This window comes from Carassius carassius, chromosome 41 (genome assembly GCF_963082965.1).
Source record: "Carassius carassius chromosome 41, fCarCar2.1, whole genome shotgun sequence".
NCBI lineage: Eukaryota > Metazoa > Chordata > Actinopteri > Cypriniformes > Cyprinidae > Carassius > Carassius carassius.
Window position 1 is genome coordinate 20,970,531 of NC_081795.1, and position 23,122 is coordinate 20,993,652.

General features: G+C 37.4%; 1 long non-coding RNA gene across 1 annotated transcript in view; it reads left to right on the forward strand.

Moving 5' to 3' along the window:
- The window catches only part of LOC132122955 (uncharacterized), a 489,820-nt gene that overhangs the window by 329,547 nt on the left and 137,151 nt on the right, over window positions 1–23,122 (forward strand). The gene's annotated exons all lie outside the window — the stretch shown is intronic.

The window sequence follows — 23,122 nt, forward strand, 5'->3', positions numbered from 1 at the left end:
ACAACAGCCGAACCTCCTGTGGGGTTTCAAAGATAAACCTGTGTCATAGGATATTATGATTTGATTTTTTACTTTCATGCATCAGAAGAAACTTTACACAGTAATATGTCATAGTGGTATAGCATTATTTTAAAATGTTGTATCAAGTGGCTTCAGTTTAATTTACAGATCCAACTAATGTAATATACTTTTAATATTTTTGCACTCTTTCTGTGTAAGAGTATTGTTTTGAATATGTCAGAAAGGTCAGCGTCTGTCAATGTCACATTTTTATAAGTACTAACACGAATCTTTGGGTGAATCTCACAGAAACTCTCCGGGGAACAGTCCACACCATACTGTGCAAAATTCTTAGGCCACTAGTATTTTCACCAACAAAAAATGGTTTTAAGTCAGTTAATTTTATCTTTTGCTGTAGTGTGTCAGTAATAAATATCAGTTTGCATTTCCAAAAATAGTTTTTGCTGTTAATTGTAATAATCCAGTGAGATTTTTGTTTGCACAAGGAGTCTGACAACAGCCAGTGCTCCACACAGAGATCTGATCTCATCATCATCCAGTCTGTCTGGAATAACATGAAGAAAAGTGAAAGTGACATGACCTTCAGCCAAGTATGGAGACCCATACTCGGAATTCGTGCTCTGCATTTAACCCATCCTAAGTGGACACACACAGAGCAGTGAACACACACACACTGTGAACACACACCCGGAGCAGTGGGCAGCCATTTATGCTGCGGTGCCCGGGAGCAGTTGGGGGTTCAATGCCTTGCTCAAGGGCACCCAAGAACAAAACTTTGCACAGTACTGTAGCTTTGCAGGTTTCTTGAAGTGTTTTGGAGACATTGACACAGTTCTTCTGGATTTAGTCTTTCTCAGTTTGTTCTGTTTCTTCATGGCATTCCAGACAGACTGGATGATGGGAAGATCAGATCTCTGTGTGGAGCATATGAGCCGGACATCTTCAGTGCTTTTGTTCCTGCAGACCGTGTGGTTAGGAAATGGTGCCGTCTGGTGGCTTTGATGCAAAATCAATCATTTACCCATATTGTGTCATTATTGATATCTTTCCATTGACACTGAACACTTTCTATTACCAACAGTTAATCCAGGTTCCAGACAGAGATTTTTTTATCACTTATTATAACATCTGCCAAACAACCTAATCTTGAAATAGCACTCGAAACAATATATATATATATATATATATATATATTCAGGTGTTAAACAAAATACTTGACATCAGAGACAGCTTTCACTCTCTCTCACAAAGTCACAATGTCTTCTTAATGGTCAGTTGATACAATCTACAGTCTGTTCATACTTGTTTACACAGTCAGGGTTTTCTGTTCTGTGGTAGAAATTTCTACATGATTTTCTACTTTAGGAACCCCATAAATGAGGGTCAGGAGTGGTAACCCTGCCTGATTGCCAAGAAATGGGTGTGTTAAATGTCCCCAAGTGGTCATGTTATGAATGGGGACTTCAAAAAATTTAACATTTGAATAATCTGTTTTAAGATGATACTTTTCCAAGCAAATGTCATACTGCACTTATTGAATATTTGAATAAATGTCCTGTATATTAAAGCTATTGTGTTTTGGAAAAGTTATTTTTACAATTATAATATAATATTGCAGTATAAATATTGCACTTTTTTCACGTTTTTATTTAATAAAGTATCAATTCATTATCATGTATCATAGTGGCTGTATATTATTTTCTTCAATGTTTGATATTGTTTATTTTACATTTTTACAGTCTATGATGTGAACAGCAGGCATTAATAGCAGGGCATGTTTTCACATTATACATAAAAAAAAAGAAGTAGCCTACTATTTAAATAATTTAACGCAGATTGAAGCGATGTGAGGGATAGACTTTTAGGTAACGTTCATTACTTCCATCTTTAAAAAGTGTTTTTTATGGAGTTTGTGTCTAGTCTTTTCAGGAAGTTTAGTCAGTTAAAAAATCGGTACGTTGTTAAATTACAATCCATTGAAAGCATTGTATTTTCATTACCGTCCAAATTAAACCTTCATACACTAAGGGCTGTAGCCACTGTGACTTAAAATGTATTTACAATTTTCTGGTGTAAGACATATTTTGTGCCTATGAGTGACGCTCTATGCACATTTAACACATAGGTTATTTTAAAACCTTGTGAGCCGCCTACCTAGTCAGCATTTTGGTCTTCGCAAGCGCCTTCTGAGACAATTATTGTTATTTTAATTTTTTTATTATGTCATAGATGCACCTAGTATTTTGTCCAAAACGCTGGTGAATTGCAACAATAACTGACCGATATCAAAATGTTGTCTAGCTAGGGAGCTCACCATTTTTTGGGACAGCCATATTTATGTAATTCATTTCTTACCATTCATTTCTGCGATCAGCATCCTGTAGTGCGCGTCTGGCTCTCTTCTCATCCTCGCAGCTTGATTTTTCACCCGTCCTGAGGATGCTGTGCGGAATCAAACAATCATTCAGCTTCTGCATCAGTCATGCACCTTTTCCTCGCTGATGCTGAAGACCAGGTAAGACTGTGCGTGTTTGTGGATAATGTGATGGTGACACACTCATCACATCCACCTGCTGTCGTGTGTAATATGCAGCAGAACTTAATGTGAGTTTATATCACATGCTGTGGTCTGAAAGCGTTCGAATCTATCTGCCGTGTTACGTATATGTTCAATTAGCACGCATAGACACTGAATTAATAAATGGGTGAATGTGCTGTACTATACAGTGGCGGATCTAGAAAATTTTGCATGGGGGGGCAAAGGGGTGGCAAGAGGTCTTGGCAGGGTGGCAGGGGCACATGGAATCCCTATATATGAATTGCTTTTTAAAAAAAAAACACAAAAACACTTTTAAACTACAGTAGTTATTGTTTAATCATGCCCTTACACACTACAACGTTTTTTAATTCACAACACACACACCAGTTATGTTTAGACTACTTAATTCTATTGTATTTGTTATTTCCCCAGTTGTAACCTGGTTTCATTGCTGTGATATCTGAGAGGAATTGGATTTAATAGGACTGCTTAGGCTTAGCTAATTAAATTATAGATCTCCTAACTGGCACTGTATTGTGTGTTGTAACGTAACAGCCCAAACTAAAATTGGGTATTTTTATTTAAAGTAATTAATTAATTATTAAAGCGATTTAAGGGAATAAAGAAAAAGAAAGGCTTGTTGTATTAGTGAAATAATTGTAACTATTTGCAACTAATATTTTATTTTTAATTTACATAAATGAATCAAGGAAATTATAGCATATTTTCAATTCAAAAAGGCAAAATGTAATAAATAAAAAAGTTGAACTTTTCTATTGTAAAACAGTCAAATATTAAATTATCTACTTACATTTTACCAGGCATTTGTTAACTTATTTAATAATTTTGACATTGAAAGTGAAAGTGAAGTGACATTCAGCCAAGTATGGTGACCCATACTCAGAATTTGTGCTCTGCATTTAACCCATCCGAAGTGCACACACACAGAGCAGTGAACACACACACACACACTGTGAGCACACACCCGGAGCAGTGGGCAGCCATTTATGCTGCGGCGCCCGGGGAGCAGTTGGGGGTTCAATGCCTTGCTCAAGGGCACCTAAGTCGTGGTATTGAAGGTGGAGAGAGAACTGTACATGCACTCCCCCCACCCACAATTCCTGCCGGCCCGGGACTCGAACTCACAACCTTTCGATTGGGAGTCCGACTCTCTAACCATTAGGCCACGACTTCCCAAAGCTAGACCGCTGATGCTTGATGAGCTAGACCGCTGAACTTTTAGTCTCCCTAACAACAAACAGAGCGTTGCGTAATGTAGTGCATCAGAGCAGCATCAATAATAATATCAAGTGAATCTCTTATCTGCATCTTAAGTTTATTGCCAATAATAAAGACAGGTTTGCGAACGTGAACTCGGTGAGCTCGCGCAAAACACATCTTCAGCACAGCGACTCATTTAAACGCCTCTGATTGGCCGATGTGATCAACAGACATGTCTGTGATTGGCTACAATGCTCAACGTTGCAAAAGCACGTCAAAAGTACCTTTAATGCAAAGGGAAAAATATAAATAAAAATGTAATATGCACTGTTCATGATTATTTAATCGCGGCCGCTGTAATCTTATTCACATTTGTTTTTCTGATGAATTGTTTTGCTCTGTGAGAAAGACAATTTAACAAAATATTCGGGGCTTTACTAAAAACTTTCGGGGCTTAAGCCCCATTAGCCCAGCCCTAGCGCTGCCCCTCAATATTTTATATTTTTTATTAAGCTGTTCTTGTCTTTACTAAAATCAAAATTAGGCTAATCAAAGAGTAGAGTGCTCTTACAAATCACGAGGGAGCGATTTGACCGCTGATTTTGCCTAACGTAATAGACTCGCTGTTTTTGCTGATGCTGAATCGTCTTTAGCATACAATACATTCATTACAAATGTAACTTTAAGTTAAACGTGTGTTTAAACTACACCTGGGGAAACTCACTTCACCTTCAGAGGATCTGACCGGGGCAGCTCAGTCTCTGGTTGCAGGGCCACCGCACCGAAGCAGACTCGCTGTGTGTATGAGCCAGACTGAGCGAACGCCGCTCTGTACGTTTGAATCAGGGACGTAACTAAGTATTTGAGGGGCAGGGGGGAAGGGCGAATAATACATATAAAATTAAAAATTAAATTGTTCACTTTTGGTAAATGTATTGGACATAGTGGTGGGTTGTTTTTGTAAGTACAGTTTTTGGATCATTAAAGTTAGGGGGGCAGATGGGGGGGCAAGGCTCTAGAGTGGGGGGGCACCTGCCCCCCCTTGCCCCCCTGTAGATCCGCCCATGGTACTATATAATTTTAACATTTATATGATGTTACAATTCTGCTATAATTATCATTATTTTTAGTGATTGTATGCACGTGTTTATAATAATCTGATTAACATACCAGTTAGCCTACGTCACATTAAATACATTTAAATATAGACTATACGTGTGTTGAAATATCACTGTACATTTAATACCCTACAATAATAATCTTAATCTTACAACTATCATAATATATACTACTTATGTATATAATTCATTTATACTTAGTATATCAATGTTTTTACTATAATGATACTGTAATAGTACTATTTTATTACATTATATTATCGTAATTGTCATTTTTGTTATAAAATTAGACTTTGTCTTTGTGATTGTGTACTTGTGATTTATAAATAATAGTAATAATAATAACAATTTGGTTAATTATAAAGCTACTTGTATAGTATTTGTTCATATTAATGTTATTATATCAATGAAAATTTATTTTATTTCATTACCAATGCATAATTAATGATGTATCAACATTTGTTGACGTTTTTAATCACTTTTAATCACGTTTTTTTAATATTAATACAAAGGCTGCTTTTAAAACATGTCCAATGAGGAAATGTTGTATGCAGATAAATGTTCCTATTGTGGCTTAAAACCACAATGGTGTGGTGGTGTTCCATGAAAACTCTTGCTTTCCTCCTCCTCCTCCTTTTTTTTAAATATAAGAACGTAAAAATGGAAAGGAAAGTATACAACTTACTGACAGGCTGATCGTTTAGCATGAAATGATCATGTATTCCCTGCAATGCCATTGTGAAGAATTCTAACTTTTTTATCAGTTCTGAGTCAGCTATTCTGATTCTGTCAGCAGATCATGTTTGCTTTAGACAACACCAGGTAAAATACATAAACAGTATGCATCATAACTCAAGTGACACAAAGTGAACACAGAGCACAATTTCTGCATTTTGCTTTTGTATACACTTTGTGTGAGGTGGTGAAATTGAACATCTAAAATCCTTTGAGTTAAGTAAAAGACATTTATACACAACAAATCCCCTCACACAAAGTTGATGAGGGGTTTACTTTTGAAAGGGAATGGAGGTGTGGCCTCTGGTTTAATTTGGATGTTAATATTTAATTACCGCTCCTGCTCTGAGAGTGGAAAACGTAGCTTCCATTTGGAGATGCTTGAGGAAAGGGGTTAAAAAAAAAGGATGCACACACATAAAGAAAGACAGGTGTAACATGTTTTTTTAATCCAGGTCCCTTCTAGGTTAGCTGGTTGATTAGTGAACAGGTGCAGTGCATAGACATGTATAGAAAGGCTAGATAGCTTACCGGCGCTGAGAGCCAATGGGACCCGACGACGTCACACGGCGGCCATCTTAGGACAGGACCGCTCGTCCAGTTATAACATTAAAGTCTATTGTGCATGTAGTGCTGAAATAACTATATTTTGCTCAATTTTCAACCGATTTTCAAACGGCTTGGTGTGTCATAAACTTCAGGGATGCGGCTATTTAACTGCATACTTGTGAAAAATTATAGCCACGGAGTTTATTAAGAAAATAGTATATTAAGTAGACTAGACAGGTAAAGTACTAGGTATACCCATACACAACATTGAGGGTATATGGACTAAAATACAGTATAAAATATATTATCATTTTGATTCTATGTACTGCAAGTATGCAAATATATGTAGCCAATCTTGTAATGTTGTCTCAGTTACACTATTCCTAGCAGAACTTGTATTACTAAGTATCCTAATAATAGTCATAATATTTTCTTTTCTTACTTGTGAAAGGTGATCCCACGCGTTCTGGTTTGGAGGCTCCGTGCGTTGGTGCCGCCATAGGCGGCACAAAAATCAGGCATTTTCCACAAGCGTAATCAGAAATTCTGTAAACAAAAAACCAACAAAGTAATCCAAATGTAAAGATGTTTTTAAGAAACCAAACCACTTGGAAATCATGTGTAACTCAAAGCTATGTTGAAACGAAAGACTAACCCTGCCTCTCCCACCAATTTACAATTGCTTGGTGACTCACTTACGACCTCTTCACTGCTAGCCAGCAAATAAATACAACCACATCCACAAAATGACATTTAGACAAAAGATTAGGTTGTCAAGGAACGTTGTTGGTCTCAGGAAACCTGTTAATAATTGAAAATGTCGACTGTGGTATCACTTTAGAGTAGAGGGCAGCCATGAAACACACAGCTACGCTGCAATGTTAAGCGTTTCTCAAAACGTGAAGCTACAATTTAAACATCGGCATCAGCACATATCATAGCCACGTTAATAAGGTTTGTAATAAACCAAACCGTTTGTAAATCCGTCAAGAATTCAGCAAGTTACGAGCATTTTAGTTGGCGTATGTCACTCACCTTCCGTCCACAGCAGCAGGGAGCAGCAGCGCAGTCTCCTGACCTAAGATGGCCGCCAAGTGACGACACAGCTGACTCCGCCTTGAGCCATCTAGCCTTTCTATACATGCCTATGGTGCAGTGGACATGCTCTGAATGCATCATGGGAAATGAGGGGAATTTCATGCATCTTAATGACTATTGCTGTGTCCAAATTCAGGGTCTGCATCCTCCTTAGGATCCTTCCTACCCGGTTGAAGGAGGAGGGGTCCTCCGACGACCGCGAAACCTGGAAGTCGGTGTTTGTGAATTTGGACAGCCTACCCTTCTTTCAGTTCCCTCCCTTACCCGTTGCTCATATCCTGTCGCCTAGCAACCGTGACAGCGCTAAGCAAGAAGCGGGAAAATGGACAAACAAAGTTATTCTCCTCATTTTAAATCTTTTTGAAGGAATAAAGCAATTAAATAAATCAAATACTTTCTTTGCTCGTTGTCGGAGAGTTTTTTTTATATCAGACTACAAGACAGTCATATCCAGGTAAGCCATTATAGCCTATTTTCATTTATGTTTTAAAACAAAATGCCTAACTAGACAACCACTGAAAAAAAATATTTTTTTGAAAAGCCAGTTTTTAAAAAACATACTCCTCTCCCACTCCGCTACCGCTCGCTTCGTCCACCATTACGCTCTGCCGAAAAGAATTATGGGATAGGTAGGACGGGAAAGGATCCACCACATCCATCCTTCCAATTCGGGGAAAAGGAGGACGTATTTGTGGGCCGCATTTGAAGGATCCTACGAATTTGGACAGCCTTCGTCGCGGCGCTGTGACGTAACATCCTTCAAATGAGTACTCCGAAGGATGCAGACCCTGAATTTGGACACAGCCTATGACAGCAATTTGCCACTTAAACTTCCTGCTGCCGGCTGCATTACTGCCAGTAGTGCTCTGAATGTGTTACATTGTAAGGAAAAAAGAAAAACAATGAGGTGCAAGTAACAAAGACAATTTCTCATGGCCGTTGGCTGTGGGTTTAGATAGATAGAATTCTTATTGTTGCTATCCATGTCATGGCTTTATAGTAGCTGAAGTAGTTTGATATCAAACAAACTCATCAACTTTTGTTGTTAAATTTTTTTTTATTTCACATGGCTAACAGTGAACAGTACATTATGAAATGCTAAGGCATCAATATAGCATGAAAGCATTTGCATGTATTTCTGGTATCAGGATAGAAGATCACTGCAGGGCAGATGCTGCAGACTACAACGAGAAACTACATAAGGGATTGCATGTATCGAGTGACTGAACTCTTAGGAAGCTTCCTTTGTATCTATAGTGGGCCAGATCTCTGTCAAACATTGAAGATGCAAAAATAAAATGTACAGAATATATAAACTAAAATTTGTATTAAAATAGGCTGCTCTTATTGTATGCTAATGTACTTTTGAGTTATTGCACACATCATATAAAGTTTACAGTTTCATCATTTTGTCGTGGTTCTGACAGCACTGTATTATGTGTAAATGCTTAAAAAACCTTAAAACTTAAATACTTGCACTTCAGCACGTTTGTGCAGTTTTCATTTCAAATGTCTTTATGCATCAATTATTGCAATCCAAGCACAATGATGAATTTAACCCATAATAAACTCAACATTACCATTCATATTGCTATTTTTAATTATATTTTAATATGTAATGCACATTGCATGTTTTACACCGGTATAGCACCATTTACAAAGTGGATGAAATTAAACTTTTCTTCAGTCTTTAGATAGACCCAACAACAATTGTCTTTGGCCATTGTTAACATCTTCTAAAAGCTGTTTGCTGAAAGCTAATATGTTAAAAAAATATAGTTCTGGTTCTGGAATCTTGATGGGCAGAGTAGCATTCCAAGAGTGCTGATAACAATCCAGCAGCACTGGGACATTTCACTGTTTGTATTATTCTGCTTGTCAAGTAAAGTCAAGTCACCTTTATTTATCTAGTGCTTTATGCAATACAGATTGTTTCAAAGCAATTTAACAGTGTTAAACAAGAAAAATATGTGCTGGTAATGCAAGAAGTTAAAGTCAGTTCATAGTTTATTCACTGATGTCATCATCTAGCTCAGTTCAGTTCTCTTCAATTAGTGTCTGTGCAGTCAAGTCAACAATGTTGCTAGAAATTGTGTACCCAACTAAGCAAGCCAAAGGGCAAAGTGACAAGGAACCAAAACTCCATCCGTGACAGAAATGGAGAAGAAAAACCTTGGTAGAAACCAGGCACAGTCGGGGGGCTAGATGAAACCTGCATGGTGTGGTTTAATTCCAGGCTGCAATGCATGTCAGATTGAGCAGAGAACTTGTCTGGTTCTCGTGGTCTTGTGCTGATGGCTGACGAGGTTTTACTGGGGGATCTGTCTCTAGGGTTTGTCTAGTTGACATGGTCTCCGCTGACATTCAGGGCTGTAGAAGTTGTCTCTAGTTGCTGATCCATCATCTGGACTGTATACGGACTGGATGCAGGTGACTGCAGTGACCATCTGGTCTGAATATGGACTGGATTTGGGTGGCTACGGTGACCACAGAATTAGAATAAAACAAACTAATATGAGCACATGCCATTCTTGTTACGATGTAACAATTACATTGGGTGTTTTTATGGGCAGTGTTCCCGGTTCTGGTTGACCTAATTAATGCAGCTTAACAATCTTAAATTTTAAATATTAAATGGTTCTGTATAATAGTGTAAAGTAAAAGTAATAGTGTGTTATGTGTATGCCAGGTTAAAGAGATAGGTCTTTAATCTAGATTTAAATTGACAGAGTGTGTCTGCCTCCCGAACAATGCTTGGTAGATTTGTCCAGAGTTTGGGTGCTGAATAGGAAAAGGATCTGCTGCCTGCAGATATTCTAGGTATTATCAAATTGCCAGAATTTTGATAATGCAGCGGACATGTAGAACTATAAGGCCATAAGATCTCGCTCAGTCTCTGAGGAGCTAAAACATTCAGCGCTTTATAAGTAATTAGCAAGATTTTAAAATGTATACAGTTTTTAATGGGGAGCTAGTGTTGACACAACTGGACTAATATGGGCATACTTCCTGTTTCTAGTAAGACATCTAGCTGATGAATTTTGGACCAGCTGCAGTTTGCTTATTAAGTGCACAGAGCAACCACCTGTCGCATATCTGGTCTGGGCTTTTCCTCCCGCTCTCCACCAGAGATCACCTTTTTACCCTGTACTCCATTTCAAATAACCCTCTGCCCTAGAAATGATTATGAACACACCTGGTTCCCATTAGGAGGATTAAGTTGCACACACACACACACACACACACACACACACACACACACATACACACACACACACACTTGGCTTAGAACTGTTGTTCTGTAGCTACATTCCTAGCCTTTCTGTGTCTGTGTTTTTCTGGTTCCTTAGTTTTGCCTTGCCTGTGTTTTACTCTGGACTGTTTCCCTGGTTTGTGATCATTTGCTGCCTGAGATCCCAGATCATCGCCTGTTGTTTGGATTACTCTTTTGTGTGCCCTAGGTCTAGGACATAGTTGATAGCTGGTGTTTTGACCCTGCCTGTCTTGACTACGCTCTCTAATAAAGCTTGCATTTGGATCCCCTACTCCATTGTCATGCTGTCACACAATAAAGCATTACAATTATCTTAGGGAGACCATATGAGCCATTTTCCCAGGACGTGTCCTTGCCAGGATTTCTATATTGCCTAAAACATCCAAAGTAGTTTGACCAATAACATGCAGGTATGGTACCAGTCGTGGTGTGTGAGAAGGTGAGATCTACAGAGAACGATCAAAGCAATGCAAATACACGTACATGTTAGGTGTTTGTTCGTTCATTCAACTTGAAGCGTCGCTGTGCACCGATCATTGTATGACACCAAAGTACCAAGAGAGTGATTTTAATGCATAAGGAGCCATCTGCTCTGCTCTCTATAGCTCTTATGAATGTCATACAATGATCGATCTGCACAGGACAAACAGCCAAAATCTGGATATTTTAGGCAAAATAAAAATCCTGGCAAGGATGTGTCCTGGGAAAATGGCTCATATGGTCACCCTAAATTATGAAAACTTGCATTTATTAATGCTTAAATTAATGTTTCTTCATATGACAATAAGAGCATAGGTTGTAATTTAAATATACTTTTAAGATGGAAAATGCAGTTTTAAAAAGGCTAGAAACATTGACATTCAAAGGAAGGGTTGCTATTAAATAGAACACCTAGGTTCCTTAATTATAATGAAGAATTGACAGAACAGCCATCAAGTGTTCAGATTATTAAATGCAGAGGATTTTGGTCCGATAATTAATTCAGCAGCAGGAATTTACTAGTCATCCAGTTTTTTTTTATATCAGCTATGTATTCTCTTAGTTTTGCGAAATGGTGTGTTTTGTTGGGCCGTGAATAAGTATCATCAGCTGAGTTGCACTGAGTATCATCAGCATAACAGTGAAAGATAATAGTCAAGTCAAGTCACCTTTATTTATATAGCACTTTAAACAAAATACATTTTGTCAAAGCAACTGAACAACATTCATTAAGAAAACAGTGTCAATAATGCAAAATGATAGTTAAAGGCAGTTCATCATTGAATTCAGTGATTTCATCTCTGTTCAGTTAAATAGTGTCTGTGCATTTATTTGCAATCAAGTCAACGATATCGCTGTAGATGAAGTGACCCCAACTAAGCAAGCCAGAGGCGACAGCGGCAAGGAACCGAAACTCCATCGGTGACAGAATGGAGAAAAAAAAATAAAAATACCCTGTTTCCTGATGATATCTCCAAAGGGTTTCATATAAAGCTTGAAAAGCAATGGTCCAAGTACTGAGAATTGTGCTATTACATACTGCAATTGTGAACGATATGATACTATTTCATTCATTGCTACAAACTGATTACTATCAGATATGTATGATTTGAACTATGCCAATGCAACTCCACTAATGTCAACTTAATTTTCTAGTCCAGTGGTTCCCAACCTTTTTCAACTCGCGGCCAACCAAACACATATGTTTGCGCGGCCCACTGCAAAAAAATGAACTGACCCCGCTATTGTTGGGTTAATAAACTAGATTGTTAATAAGCTAGATTGTTAACTGTATTTACTAGGGCTGTGCGATATGAAATAAATAAATAAATAAATAAATAAACCTATCCCGATTTCTTTGATCAATTTTGCAATTTCAATTTTAATCACAATTTTGACACAGGTATGGACGAAAAAAAAAAAAAAAACTATCGCGATTTCTTTGATCAATTTTGCGATTTCAATTTTAATCACAATTTTGACCCAGATATGCTTTACAGTCATAAATGCATTCAATATAGCTTTATCAAAAAGTTGTAATGTCTCTAGAACAGATATAAGTCAAAATAATCACTATAGTAAAGGTTTAAGAAAATTTCTAGACTTATGGCAAAAAAAATAAAAACTAAATATATATATATATATATATATATATATATATATATATAAACATTTTTTCTTTTTTGCCATGCATTGTTCATAGAGCTCATTAATTGTAGCGATGCCTCAGGTGTTGGAATAAAATTGTTATACATTATCCAGGTTCACACGTAGGCCTACTCCGTTTGCAGTGCGTATGTATTACTGTATATGTACGCAGTGCAGAAGCAGCAGCGAGAGCGCATTAATGTAACGCGAAAGCATATTAAAATAATGCACGAGCGCGAATCTCTCTGTTCGCACGCAGATTTCCTTTGCTCTGTCACAAAACCAGACGTGCTTGCTCAGACACACGCTGCTCTCGCCCAGAATGAGTGCAAGCACTTAAAACGTGTCTCCTCTCAATTAAACTGCATCTTGTGCACTCACAATTCTCTCTATGCTCATATGCTAGATATCAATTATTTTCGCACATTTTTATTTCTAGCCTTTTGCAGTGTGAACGCTCTGGTCCATTAACATGGGCTTGGAAAAAAGGCGCATCACAGACATTGTGTGAACCTGGAGTTAGGCATATGCCCAGTCTGTTCTGTTCTCGCGCTAGGTGTTCTCGCTCAAATCGTAATTTTATGACTATTTCTATTAATTGCACAGCCCTAGAAAGAACTGGCAATGAAATAAATAACTCGGGCTGGCACCGCTCAGCAAAATGAGAAAACCAGATCCTGGCAGAGCTCAGCAGCGGGTAGACAGTCAGCGGAGCAAGCAGTCAGGAGGGAACACGTTGACAGCCATTTATGCATGTTTGAATTTTGTTCTGTAGGATATGTTTGAATGTTGTTCTGTAGGATATGTAGCAAAAATATAAATTGGCGGTTTATTCTTAAACCAATCAGCGAGCTCGAATAGTGGAAGCATAGTTACAGTTTAATATATATATATATATATATATATATATATATATATATATATATATATATATATATATATATATATATATGAAATTGTGTTATGACATACACATTTTTACATATATTAACAATATTATTATTTATTTTAATAGTAATTGGCGGCCCACCTGCAATACCACTGCAACCCCACAGGTTGAAAACCACTGTTCTAGTCTATTCAAAAGAATGTTGTGGTCGATACTGTCGAACTCAGTGTTAATATCCGGTAGTACTAACAGTGAGATACAACCACGATCGGATGATTAGAGCAGGTCATTTGTAACTCTGATGAGAGCAGTCTCTTACAGTTTGAAGGTTTTTGGGACATTTTCTAATCACAATGATTAATTAATGATATTCATAAGGGGATCTATGAATTCTGGAAGTACCTGAAAGTACCTTGTCTGTGGCTGCATATTCAGACAGACTATTAGTTTGGGCACCTGAAGGTGGCGACAAGAGATTGTGTTTATGAGTGAGTCATTTGATTCATTCACTTTGTTTAAAAAATGCTGATTCATTCCAGAACTTAGCAAGTGATTAAGTTGATCTTTATGAATGAGTCATTGTATTATTTACTCAACCAAATTGTTAAAAAACATTGAACAGTTTAGATGTGTCACCCTTTTTAAAGCACTTTAATTGTGAATTCAGTTAAAAAAAACTGTAGCAAAGTATGTTTAACCCCCTCCCAGATTAAGCGATTATGCTGTAAAACACAATGTTATGGTCAAAGTCAAATTAGAGTTAAACAAACTTTGGCACACAAAACCACATCTTGTTTGGCCCATTTTATATATTGTGTTGTTCTACAGTAGTAAGCTTGGTTTGCAGTAATAAGTCACAGTCCGCCGCAGAGAAGTGCAGAGCAGGAATTCATCATGCATGCTTACTTGAACAAAGTCGAAACAAGTCATTGCTGTGCTTTTTGATTTGTTCACTGTCAGCTCAACATCCATAAACCAGGAGGAAACCTCATCCCCGCTGATTGAGCCATGTAGAGATTCCACCAGTCAATATAAGAGTCTTATTTTAAATTAGGCTTTTTCAGTTCATGTGACTGGTGCTTTGTTCCCTCTATCGATGCACTAATATATGAGATAGTAACAACAAGGCTTTATTTTGACTGATCATGGTTGAGAGTCATTGAATTGCAAGGCTCTAGATGCTGTTAATGGCTGGTAAAATACTTAAGCTTTATACATGCTGAGAATTGTGTCTTTAGCCTTTATTTAGCATAAACATATAAACATATGAGGCATGTCTTATGTATACATTTTTCATTAGCCCAATGTGGATGAACAAGTTGTAAATTTGTAGTTCACAGATATACTCTGTAATTAAAACTAAATTGCCTGGTGCACTTCTCTATGCGTCTAGACCTTTTTTTTTACATGGATGTTTACATGGATGTTCCAAGTAGAGCTTTGGGATGTCCAAAACATTTAATTGGTTTGTGTTAATAATTAAATTATTTTGTGAATCATTTATGTTGTATTTACAAAACTATTTACTATTTATTACAATAATAATAAATAATTTATAGAATATAGAATTATTTATTATTTATTTAAATGCTACTATGCATAACTGTTTTAACTTCACTTTTAAAAATAAATGTTCCATATAGGTTTTTTTTGCAATGCCATTTAAAGAACCAATTTTTAATCAGAACAATTATTTCCACTGAATAACTTTTGTTTTTAAAAGTGTGATTAAATTGATACACTTGTTTTATTATATTTTTTTATATTAAAAAAGTGTGAGCCTTTTGGGGGGATTTTTATTCTCCTTGTACCAGATAAATAATGCTCTACTCTGTGGTCCTTTTAAATGTTGAGTATAGCTTGTTGCTTGACAAGCTGTATTTTTTAAGTAGCTTTCCTGACACTGGTGTTTTCATTCTCTTTCTGTCTACATTCGTCTTGTAAATAATTGAGCTCCTGGCTCTAAATGGTTGTGATGATCATCTCTTCATCCTGTCATATAGTGCTGCGTTACTGTGACCTGCAGACCTGACAATGATGTGACTCGTCACATGCGACTGACAAACGGTCATGCAGACAATAATTCTGTGACAGTTAGTCATTGTCTCTGAGTGCTTAACAGTGACTGTTTAAATTATTCCATAACATTTAGCATAAGCATGTCACTAAACAGTTGCTCATTGGGGGATTTGTCAGTTTTATGTCATTATGTCAGTTTTATGTTATTTATTTATTTTGAATGACTTGGCTGTCACTTTCATCCTTACTATAGCCAAAGAGAATTGAAATAGTTTACACAAAATAACAAAGATTAGTGACAGTGTCTTTAAAAATAAGCAAGGATTTTTTTTTTTTTATCTTGGCAGAACTGGTCACTATGAAATGTATAATTATACGGAAAGTAAGTATTTCATATGTAAAAACAAAATGATTATAGACATAGAGAGATGATGAGACATCATTATGATAATAAGTAAACAGTAATTGTTGATTGCAGATGCACTAAACCATCAGATGCACAAAGTAGGTCGAGAAAATTGACAATTTCAAGAAGTATAAAAGCACAAAATATATTTCATTTAACTAGGTCTGTCAGCGGCCAGACTAGCAGAATGTCTTAATGATAGATTTAGATGATGGATTGTTTTTTGTTAACAGCATTTAGTCTGGTTTAAGTTTTTGGTAAAATATATAATTTGTAATAGTGTCACATTTTAAATTGTATAATAACATCATGTTAATTAGCCTTCTTGTTGAATAATAGTCTTTCTTCAGCATGGTATCTATTAGAATAATTGAATAATTTAGACATTTGTCTTGAACATAGAACATTTGTCTGCCGTTACCTCAGGGAATGACCTCCTACAGTTGACGTTCTGGATGTAGGTGCTGTTCTTGTTGCTAGGGAGAACGAAGGATGAGTGTACTTTTGTCACTGCACGGAGAACTGTCAGTGTGTTTAGAATTGTGTATGAAAGAATTTCATGATCTGGATAAAATATTACACTAAATCCCATTTTACTGAAGCATTAAAATATGTATTATGCCAAGGAGTCTTTTAACTGTGAAATCATTTTAAGACATCATGTTGTCATTTATGTGAAGAAAATGTCAGTGTTTGCACTTATCCATTGGAATTATCCGATAAGCAATGTTAATGTAGATTTTTCACGGAATTGTGCAATTCAAGTGCAAAAGGACATGAAACATGAAAGTTCTTAATGCTTTAGGATTTTTTTTTAAACTTACATTTTCACAATTAGCACCACAACCATTTTCAAGTGAATTAATAATTAGAAAGGTTTTCCGAGAACCAAATTTGAAGCTTATACTGCTTTCTTAAGGATTATGTAAATTAAAATTGCTTAATTAACAGTCAATTAGATCAACCAAATTATCACACACTATTCACTGACCATCAGACTATAAATTGCCCCTAATTTCCCCTTTAAGGGAAACATAAATAGATTCTGTACAAACGAGAGGCTTTGTGTATATCAAAACTTACTATCACCAAATTTTTATGGGTATAAAATAAGAATATTGAATGAACACATCTGATTATATCTAGATTATTTCTTATTTGTATTTCTGTTATAGGTTGTATGTCAAGACTTTTCTAAATGCGTTATTGTTTACCCACCTTGAAGACAACCCCTGATGTAATCTACTTAAAATCAGTATCTCAACTTACAGTGTGAAAGATGCCAATACTTAATTTAGCTTTAAATTTGAAATGGGAGAGAGCTCCAGATCACAAGGGAGTCATCAACAAGACTCTACATGAAAGCTTGAGACCACATCAGGAAACATGAGTGTGAATGATAAATACAACAGACCCTTCGGGACCAGCATTGAAGATGGCTTTAAGGAAATCAGGAACAACAACCAACATGCTGAAGATTCCCTGGATGGTGATGGCAATGCTAATGAAATCCAAAGAGGACATGGAGGAACAAGTTTCGAGGTAACTGAAACACTGTCCTCTGTGGTATCTCGCACTGAAGAACGGGTGATTATCCAGATTCCCTGTGTGATGACCCAGAGTTGGCTGAGTTTGAGATGCTGGAAAGTAAGGAACTAAAGAATGACGAAGAGAACAGTATTCCTGAAGGTGACATGAAGAGGGCTATATCCACAAATATGATACAGACTGAGGCAAAGTCTCTGAAGAATAGCAAAATGTTCTTCCAATTTATTTCACATAAGCAAGAGTCTACTGTTTGTCCTCAGTCCACTAACAAAGTAATTGTGACCAGCATAGCCAGGACTGAGTTTAGCTCTGAAAATGATGTTTTTGTCTCTTGCCTTTCCACCATGTCTAGTGTCAATGTCAATGTCAATGTCACCTTTATTTATATAGCGCTTCAAACAAAATACATTGCGTCAAAGCAACTGAACAACATTCATTAGGAAAACAGTGTCAATAATGCAAAAATGAGAGTTAAAGGCAGTTCATCATTGGATTCAGTTATGTCATCTCTGTTCAGTTAAATAGTGTCTGTGCATTTATTTCCAATCAAGTCAACGATATCGCTGTAGATGAAGTGTCCCCAACTAAGCAAGCCAGAGGCGACAGTGGCAAGGAACCGAAACTCCATCGGTGACAGAATGGAGAAAAAAACCTTGGGAGAAACCAGGCTCAGTTGGGGGGCCAGTTCTCCTCTGACCAGACGAAACCAGTAGTTCAATTCCAGACTGCAGCAAAGTCAGATTGTGCAGAAGAATCATCTGTTTCCTGTGGTCTTGTCCTGGTGCTCCTCTGAGACAAGGTCTTTACAGGGGATCTGTATCTGGGGCTCTAGTTGTCCTGGTCTCCGCTGTCTTTCAGGGATGTAGAGGTCCTTTCTAGGTGCTGATCCACCATCTGGTCTGGATACGTACTGGATCCGGGTGACTGCAGTGACCCTCTGATCTGGACACAGACTGGATCTGGTGGCCACGGTGACCTCGGAACAAGAGAGAAACAGACAAATATTAGCGTAGATGCCATTCTTCTAATGATGTAGCAAGTACATAGGTTGTTATGGGAAGTGTTTCCGGTTCCGGTTTACCTAATTAATGCAGCCTAAAAATCCTTTAACGGATTTGGATAATAAAAGCATATTAGTATGTTATGTGTATGCCAGGTTAAAGAGATGGGTCTTTAATCTAGATTTAAACTGCAAGAGTGTGTCTGCCTCCCGAACAATGTTAGGTAGGTTATTCCAGAGTTTGGGCGCCAAATAGGAAAAGGATCTGCCGCCTGCAGTTGATTTTGATATTCTAGGTATTATCAAATTGCCTGAGTTTTGAGAACGTAGCGGACGTAGAGGATTATAATGTAAAAGGAGCTCATTCAAATACTGAGGTGCTAAACCATTCAGGGCTTTATAAGTAATAAGCAATATTTTAAAATCTATGCGATGCTTGATAGGGAGCCAGTGCAGTGTTGACAGGACCGGGCTAATATGGTCATACTTCCTGGTTCTAGTAAGAACTCTTGCTGCTGCATTTTGGACTAGCTGTAGTTTGTTTACTAAGCGTGCAGAACAACCACCCAATAAAGCATTACAATAATCTAACCTTGAGGTCATAAATGCATGGATTAACATTTCTGCATTTGACATTGAGAGCATAGGCCGTAATTTAGATATATTTTTGAGATGGAAAAATGCAGTTTTACAAATGCTAGAAACGTGGCTTTCTAAGGAAAGATTGCGATCAAGTAGCACACCTAGGTTCCTAACTGATGATGAAGAATTGACAGAGCAACCATCAAGTCTTAGACAGTGTTCCAGGTTATTACAAGCAGAGTTTTTAGGTCCTATAATTAACACCTCTGTTTTTTCAGAATTTAGCAGTAAGAAATTACTCGTCATCCAGTTTTTTATATCGACTATGCAATCCATTAGTTTTTCAAATTGGTGTGTTTCACCGGGCTGCGAAGAAATATAGAGCTGAGTATCATCAGCATAACAGTGAAAGCTAACCCCATGTTTCCTGATGATATCTCCCAAGGGTAACATATAAAGCGTGAAGAGTAGCGGCCCTAGTACTGAGCCTTGAGGTACTCCATACTGCACTTGTGATCGATAGGATACATCTTCATTCACTGCTACGAACTGATGGCGGTCATATAAGTACGATTTAAACCATGCTAATGCACTTCCACTGATGCCAACAAAGTATTCAAGTCTATGCAAAAGAATGTTGTGGTCAATTGTGTCAAACGCAGCACTAAGATCCAATAAAACTAATAGAGAGATACACCCACGATCAGATGATAAGAGCAGATCATTTGTAACTCTAAGAAGAGCAGTCTCAGTACTATGATACGGTCTAAATCCTGACTGGAAATCCTCACATATACCATTTTTCTCTAAGAAGGAATATAATTGTGTGGATACCACCTTTTCTAGTATCTTGGACAGAAAAGGGAGATTCGAGATTGGTCTATAATTAACTAGTTCTTTGGGGTCAAGTTGTGGTTTTTTGATGAGAGGCTTAATAACAGCCAGTTTGAAGGTTTTGGGGACATGTCCTAATGACAATGAGGAATTAATAATAGTCAGAAGAGGATCTATGACTTCTGGAAGCACCTCTTTCAGGAGCTTAGATGGTATAGGGTCTAACATACATGTTGTTGGTTTAGATGATTTAACAAGTTTATACAATTCTTCCTCTCCTATGGTAGAGAATGAGTGGAACTGTTCCTCATGGGGTCTATAGTGCACTGTCTGATGTGATACTGTAGCTGACGGCTGAATGGTTGCAATTTTATCTCTAATAGTATCGATTTTAGAAGTAAAGTAGTTCATAAAGTCATTACTGCTGTGGTGTTGGGAAATGTCAACACTTGTTGAGGCTTTATTTTTCGTTAATTTAGCCACTGTATTGAATAAATACCTGGGGTTATGTTTGTTTTCTTCTAAAAGAGAAGAAAAGTAACCGGATCTAGCAGTTTTTAATGCTTTTCTGTAGGATATGTTACTTTCCCGCCAAGCAATACGAAATACCTCTAGTTTTGTTTTCCTCCAGCTGCGCTCCATTTTTCGGGCTGCTCTCTTTAGGTTGCGAGTATGCTCATTATACCATGGTGTCAAACTGTTTTCTTTAACCTTCCTTAAGCGTAAAGGAGCAACTTTATTTAAAGTGCTAGAAAAGAGAGAGTCCATAGTTTCTGTTACATCATCAAGTTGTTCTGAGGTTTTGGATATGCTAAGGAATTTGGATACATCAGGAAGATAACTTAAAAAGCAGTCTTTTGTGTTAGAAGTGATGGTTCTTCCATACTTGTAACAAGAAGTAGAATTTACAATTTTGGCTATATGAATTTTGCAAAGAACTAAATAATGATCTGAGATATCATCACTTGGCTGAATAATTTCAACACCATCAACATCAATTCCATGTGACAGTATTAAATCTAGAGTATGATTTCGACAATGAGTAGGTCCTGAAACGTGTTGTCTAACACCAATAGAGTTCAGAATGTCTATAAATGCTGATCCCAATGCATCGTTTTCATTATCAACATGGATATTAAAATCACCAACTATTAAAACTTTATCTGCAGCCAGAACTAACTCGGATGTAAAATCACCAAACTCTTTAATAAAGTCTGTATGGTGCCCTGGTGGCCTGTATACAGTAGCCAGTACAAACATAACAGGGGATTTATCATTAACATTTGTTTCTTTGGATAATGTTATATGAAGTACCATTACTTCAAATGAGTTATACTTGTAGCCTGCCCTCTGAGAAATCCTGAAAACGTTGTTATAAATTGAAGCAACACCTCCACCTTTGCCTTTTAGACGTGGCTCATGTTTATAACAGTAATCTTGGGGGGTGGACTCATTTAAAATAATGTAATCATCAGGTTTTAGCCAGGTTTCTGTCAAACAGAGTACATCTATATTATGATCAGTGATCATATTATTTACAAAAAGTGTTTTCGTAGAAAGGGATCTGATATTCAATAAGCCAAGCTTTATCATTTGTTTATCCATATTGCTTCTGTTTTTTATTTGTTGAACCTCAATTAAATTGTTATTCTTAACTTGGTTTGGACGTTTTTTGTATTTTCTAGTTCGGGGGAACAGACACAGTCTCTATAGTGTGATATCTAGGTGAAAGAGTCTCTATGTGCTGAGAATTAACTGACCTCTGTGACGGGAGGCAGCTAGCAGACGGTCGGTTTAGCCAGTCTGTCTGCTTCCTGACCTGGGCCCCAGTTAGTCAAGTATAAACACTAAGACTATTTGCCATATTTCTAGAGAGAAGAGTGGCGCCACCCCAGGAGGGATGAAGACCATCTCTTTTAAACAGGTCAGGTCTGCCCCAAAAGCTCGTCCAATTGTATATGAAACCTATGTTATTCTGTGGGCACCACTTAGACATCCAGCCATTGAGTGATGACAATCTGCTATGCATCTCATCACCACGGTAAGCAGGGAGGGGACCAGAGCATATTACAGTGTCTGACATCGTGCTTGCAAGTTCACACACCTCTTTAATGTTATTTTTAGTGATCTCCGACTGGCGAAGTCGAACATCATTAGCGCCGGCATGAATAATAATCTTACTGTATTTACGTTTAGAATTAGCCAGCACTTTTAAATTTGCCAAGATGTCAGGCGCTCTGGCTCCCGGTAAACATTTGACTATGGTGGCTGGTGTCTCTATATTCACGTTCCGTACAATAGAATCACCAATAACTAGAGCACTTTCATCAGGTTTCTCAGTGGGTGCATCACTGAGTGGGGAGAACCTGTTTAATGTTTTGATCGGAACAGAAGAGCGGTGTTTTGACCCACGGCTACGCTGTCTCACCGTCACCCAGTTGCCCTGCTGCTGGGGCTCTGTTTCCGGAACCGAACAATGTACAGGAATCCCTGAGCTAGACGCATCCAAAGCCGTATGTAGAGCCCTAACATTCTTACTGTCCTCAATTAAAGTTTGGATGCGTGTCTCTAATTCTGAAATCTTCTCTGTCAGCCTAACTATTTCCCTGCATTTATCACATGCGAATCCCTCATCAGCGACAGAGATAGATAAACTGTACATGTGGCAAGAGGTGCAAGAAACAATGATAGGAGAAGCCATTACTCACCGTGCTTGATGAAAATTCTTACTGCGGTTGTTTGATGAACTTGTGAAAAACTGGAGCGAGGGAGAGGAGAAAAGAAAACAGCGATAGGTTCAAATGAAAACGCTAATGACAAGCTAACGAGTGCTAACGCTTTGCAGGTGTACTGCACTCACGGAAATAAAATAAAAGTGAACGATCAAAGTTAATCTGATAAGATTGATCGATAATATCAGAAATATGGTGTGAATTAAGTTATATTTTACCACTTTAAAAAACAGAGAGTGATAGTAAGATAAAGATTCTAGAGAAAAAAATAAAATAAAAACAGCTACACGGAGCTACAATTTGCTACAGAAGGCCAACAGGAAGTCAAGTCTAGTCTTGGAGGAAGTCTTGCTAGTGCCCTGGACCACGCCGGTCGAACCTAAAGCCCTGATTCATGGCATGCTCTCTCAGGGGCATACCGAACTCTCTC